The sequence below is a fragment of the Stegodyphus dumicola genome, chromosome 1 (assembly GCF_044657685.1).
Source record: "Stegodyphus dumicola isolate Sdum_Otavi_A_Nest chromosome 1, ASM4465768v1".
Taxonomy (NCBI): Eukaryota; Metazoa; Arthropoda; class Arachnida; order Araneae; family Eresidae; genus Stegodyphus; species Stegodyphus dumicola.
In genome coordinates this window covers 78,264,184-78,270,341 of record NC_140768.1, presented here as the reverse complement: position 1 = coordinate 78,270,341, position 6,158 = coordinate 78,264,184, and positions in this window count along the sequence as shown.

The window sequence follows — 6,158 nt, the reverse complement described above, 5'->3', positions numbered from 1 at the left end:
ATTGCGGCTGATGATGCGATGAGCTTTGATAATATTTAAGGGCGAAAGGTCTTTGTACTGTACATAGATGCTTTATCTTTCTGCCTTGCATGGGGTAGGACCATATCGCTGCGCTGTAGCATGCTATTTTCTCAACTACTGTAAGGTACGGTGTCTTTTGTACGTGGAGGTTTAATCCCCATTGAAAGCCTTGATGTCGACGTAGTTGTTTTGCGATGATTTTACACATTGACAACTAAACAGCTAGTGCGTATTACTGAATTCGCAGCTTAGCCCTGCATTTACACATTGAAAACTAAACAGCTAGTGTGTCTTACTGAATTCGCAGGCTTAGCCCTGCATTGCAAACCAAATGTTGCTATCCTCATGTTAGACGTGGCGAAAGCCTTCGACCGCATCTGGCATGAGGTATTAATTACCAAACTGATCCATTTTAATTTTGAAAGAGAACTATTGATTGTAAACTTCTCTTTTATTACCAATAGAAAGTTCATCGTTTCGGTGAGTGATACAGTATCTACGGAAAGACCTATAAGAAGTGGTATTCAACAGGGCTTGGTTTTAGGACCAGTCCTGTACTTATTGTATACTGCAGACTTTCCATGTGTTCCCCATCGCAATAACTCTCATCTAGCATGCTACGCAGACGATACTGCCCTGGCAGTTAAGTGTGCGAACATTTATCACAAAATAAAGAAACTGCAAGATCAAGTTCCACTTATTGAGGAATTGGAAAATGAAATTAAAGCGCATAAATTGCAACTACTTGTTATCAGACGAAGTAAAAGAAATATCAGATTAAAGAAATATTTGCTCCTCTTTAATGCACCAGTCTCGGTAGTGAACCAAACTTACTTAGGCGTGATTCTGAACAGAAGACTTACTTGGACTCGACACGCTAACCATGTAAGGAATAAAGCTTTATATGTGATGGTGCTTATTCCCAATCATACGACGTTACTCTAAGTTGTACCTTAAAAAAAGAGACTAATTTACTTTCTACAACAAGGCCAATAATGAGCAATGCTTCTTCACCTGCTTGGACTGCTGTGACTAATACACACTTAAACAATTTTCAAGTCGTGCAAAGCGAATTTCCCCGCATTATCACCAAGGCTCATTACGTTGTACGTAATAAAGTGCTACACGATGATTTAAACATTGATCCTCTTGACACTTTTATTAGACTTTTATCAGAAGGTTAAAGAAAAATTTTTCAAAGGATCTACCGAATGGGACCATATGCAACAGTTTAAAATCTGTTTCATTACCAAATTCTTGACGATGACCTTCGTCCCTTTGCTGCTCATATTCTAAGCAACAATCAAAATTTCCCAACCAAGACTTTACAATGTAATGTAAACAATGTAATGTAAATACATTACATTGCAAATACATTGTAAATGGTATATAATATTTTATGAACTTAGTGCTGAACATTGACATATATCAAGCAACATCCTCTGAATCTGCACTTGGGATAATGACCCCCACGTGACCAGACCTCCTGACTTTGTGCTATTTTTCCTGCATTCGCTATTCAGCTTTGAACTTTGTAAATATGTATATAGTATTTCATAGCCAAGAAAACAACTTTGGATCTTTCAATCAAGTTTCTATGTATTATTTTCTTGTAAATTCTTATTGTCAGCTGGATTTACCCCATCCAAACAGATGCCTCACGATGCTCACGTGACTTGGTCACATCCTATTCACACTTCTACTTTGGCCGCGGCGTCATCTTTCTGCAGTTCTCTACTTTAAGTACTCTAAGAGGCAACTACATGATGATAGCTGGAAAAAAGTAAGAAAACATGCTTGCTATTCGGGGCAACAGCGGAACTTGGAACTTAGTTTTAGTTATTTGCTTAGTAATTGTTGTTGCTATTTGTTTAGTTTCGCGTGAACTGAGATATCTGAATTAGCTTTCTCTTTAGATAAAGCTCTGCATTGCGTTGTAATTTAATGTTTTTAGTAGTTTGAAGTATAACTACTGATTACACTGCGTGATATTGTGTACGCTTGTACGCATATCTCTAAGGAAAATTCAAGCTTTCTGATATATTTCTTTTGATAAGAATAAATTTTTATTAACCTAATATCAGACTTGTGCATTCAAGCTTTTACGAACTCGTTACACAAGCATCAATATCAATTTATGCATAGTTGAAACAAGCTATATACTTGGTCTTCCGATTAGTAGCTTTTTAGAATGTAAAAGGAAAATTATTAAAATGCTTAAAAATGAAATTTTCAAACCAAATTTTCAAAATAAATACCCAGAAATATTTAATGATATCCAGGTATTAAAAAACAATTTATCATTTCCTCTATAGGTAAAGGAAATAAAAATTTTATAACATCATTTGAAGAACTTTCTGTAATGAACTAAATTATGAACTAGTATGAATTAACTGAAAAGAATTAAATAATAAGGTAACATATAAAGCTTTCAATTACAATGAAGAAACCATTATAAAAATCTAATAACCTTTCTCGAAAAACTAAAAATTTCTAATAAGTTTGAAGAGACATTAGGATATTTTTGAAAAGCAGGCAAGATGAAAAATATGAAACGCCATCCCCAGGAATCGAACCGCGGATCTCTGGAATACGCGACGAGCGTGCAGACCACCACACCTCGGAGGCATGCTAGAAAGGCGGGAGAAATACCTTATAAGTTTTACTAAAGCGAATTTCCCAATCTTACTATAGCTCTTCCAAAATTTCATAAATTGAATTCAGATTGAATTCAGATTTATTGCAATTGGTACTAAAAATTATACAAAGAGCACGGATTTTATTTTTGAAAACAACATGAAAAAGTATGTGACCCATAACTCCATAGCCCATAACTCCAGTTTACCTCTGAACATTACTAGATTATTAAAAATAAGAAAACGATTATTGATACCGTCAAAAACAACATTTCTGATATTAACAGTTATGAATTTGAAAACCTGTGCACTTCTCTTCCCTTGAAAGAAATCACGAACTTAGCAAATTTTTCTGCAGAACTCAGTAGATCCTTAATTTTGAGAAATGGATTACCTATCTCTAATGTTAATTTTCCCACAGTTTTAACAAATTTATAAAATCTTTCTACAGATTAATGGAATTACCATGGGTGCAAATTAATGAGTTTCAGTTTACTATCTATTCTTTTTGAATTTAAATGTATCCAAAATTGTGGACAAAATGAAAATTTAAATTTTATTTTTAGATACAAAGATAATGTTATTATCTTGAAAAATTCTGTGTTTATTCAAAGTGCTAATATTTATCCTAACTATTTAAAACTTAATAAAACTAACACCAGTAACAACGTAGTTGATTACCTTGACCTTCAACTTCTCAGCTGTAAAAGAATGAACTTCTTTGAAAAAAAAAAATTAACTTTCATACCATTAAAGCTACACACTGGAATTCTAATTTTTCTGAAAAAGCAATTATTAACACCATTATTAAACAGATTCTGAGACTTAAAAATATATACTTTTGATGCTAAAAACCTTCTTCAAGAAATTTAGTACCTGAAATTTCTCTTAATTTTATTAACTTAATCTCTTTAAATTACACATTAGGTAGTTTAAATATTTTGTTTTTCATGACAGAAATTAATTAAAAAAATTTGAAGGTCAAGAGACATAAAATTAGGTATAAATTATAAAATTAGGCAAAGCAACAAGCTTGTATTTGCCGTATATCTTAGTTAAGTATCTATTGACTTTGAAAGCAAGCAAAGCAACAAGCTTGTATTTGCCGTATATCTTAGTTAAGTATCTATTGACTTTGAAAGCAAGCAAAGCAACAAGCTTGTATTTGCCGTATATCTTAGTTAAGTATCTATTGACTTTGAAAGCAAGCAAAGCAACAAGCTTGTATTTGCCGTATATCTTAGTTAAGTATCTATTGACTTTGAAAGCAAGCAGATGCAGGTCGTTCTTCATCAGGAACAAAGAAATCAGCACCGAAGGGAAAGCCACTATTGTATTTATGCTCACTATTAACTAAATTCATAAGTCTTCGATAGCTAATCGTCTAAATAGTTCAAAATGTAATCACAATTTTGATTTTGGATCTACAAAAACTATCCAAAAATCTTTTTCCACTGGCGAATCGGATTTTCTTGAAGCTTTTCACGGTCACAAAAGTTTATCTTGTTGAGTTAATGATTTTAATTAAAAAAAAATCTATTAACTTAATTTTTCAATTTTCGTCACTATCTCTGCCAGAAGGTGGCGATACCTTCTCGTTCTCCCTACTCCTTCCGGGTATAAATACAGCCGTGGCTTAATCTTTGTTACAGATTTCTTTGCTGCTGATGAAGAGGGACCTGTAGCTGTTTACCATCGAAAGACTAGCAATTTCGGGTCAAGACTATCTGTTTAATCGATTAACGAGATCGACAAAATCGAGTTTTGACTAAAAGCTACGACAAACACAAAGTTGTTACTTTGCCTAATTTTAGAAGTGCAGTATTCATATATTTAAGCAAGCATATTATTTATATTTACTTTATTATTTCTTAAAACTAATACCTAGCGATATTATTTGATGGCAGCATCCTTTTATGTGAAAAGTGATTCGATTCAAATATGAAACGAACACACTGAGGACTAAACTGATACAATATGGACTTCCTGTAAAGTACTATTTCCATTTGTCCACTTTGCCCAATCAACTCTTTATATGAATGTAAAGAGCGTAAATACTGAAAACGAAAATATTTAGAAGTATTATATTGTGGATGAAAAAAAAATCATCACACATATGCAGACACACAAACAGGCAAACATCATTATAAAACAGAAAAACGAGTTGCAGATTTTGCTTATTTACTGAAAAATCACTGTTGAATAATTAGACCGAAAGTATTACCTCCGTTACTTTTCTATATAGGTTGGCCGGAGGCAAAAACAGTGAGTGCCCTTTTTCCCTTTAGCGCAGCCATCATGTTCATGCATGTTTCTTGGACTTTTCGCTAGTGTTCTGTGGGCTTCAAATAAGTACCACTTCCATTTGTCTAACTTGGTACTTATGTATTAACTCCAAACAATTGTAGATCATACCTTACCAGATACAGTAGTAGACCATACCTTAACTATACTTTAGTAGAGTCTCCATATTTTCAGAATATGCTAAACTCTGACAACCATTGTGCATAAACATTCTTTCAGCAACCACATTCATAACAATCCTTCTGTTAAGCAACACGGCCATTTTCGTATGCGTTCCATTTTGTTGTATTCCGAGTTCCACGGTTTAAACCGTGATATTTTTTAGCCTTAAACTTAGTTTTAAAATATGAGCTTGTGGAATATACCAACAATGGAAAAAATTGCTGTAAAATGTCTACAAGAATATTGCTAAAAATATTTTAAATGGAACTACGAGGAAATGCGTTTCCTCTATAGCCGCTGTTGTCGAGTGTTGCACGAAGCCGAATCTCTGCAGTTCTCCAATTTTTTTTTAAAGGAAAATGGATCACTGTGTACTTCGGGAGAAGAATAGCGCGAAAAATTATAGAAAGGCTTGAAGAAGAATGTAAGTGATTTATTATGTACGCTTATTTAATAATTCAAATTTGTATTTTAAATTGTTAAAAAAATATTTTTTTATCATATGTTGATAATGTTTACCGACTTACGATAACTATCGATAGTTTGGGAATCTTTCTAAAAACCAAAACTGGCGAAAACCACCAACTTGCACCCGATAAGTAACGTTTACCTTTTCATCTGTAAAAAATCGCCAAAATGTATTATGTGAATGTAGAAAGCTTCATTACGGAAAATGGAAATTTGTGAAAGTTTTGGTTAAGAAGTATCATGTACGAAAAAATAGCCACACACATACACAAGGGCTCACAGACATTATTCTAAAAATAATGAAAACGTGTTGAGGGAGACTTTAATTCGTGCTTATATGCTGAAAATTCACTATCGAATTATTGAGCCGAAAACGTTACTTCCATTACCTATGTGTATAACTTGGTTGGAGGTAAAAAATATATCTACAGCGTTACAAAATAAACCGCTATATTAGTTAGCGTTTCTGTAAAGTAATTTTTGGTGTGGTGGTGTATTTAATTATGGCAAAGCACACTAGGGCTATCTGCCTAAGGGGAGGGAGGCCTTCGGGGAGGACTTTCTAAG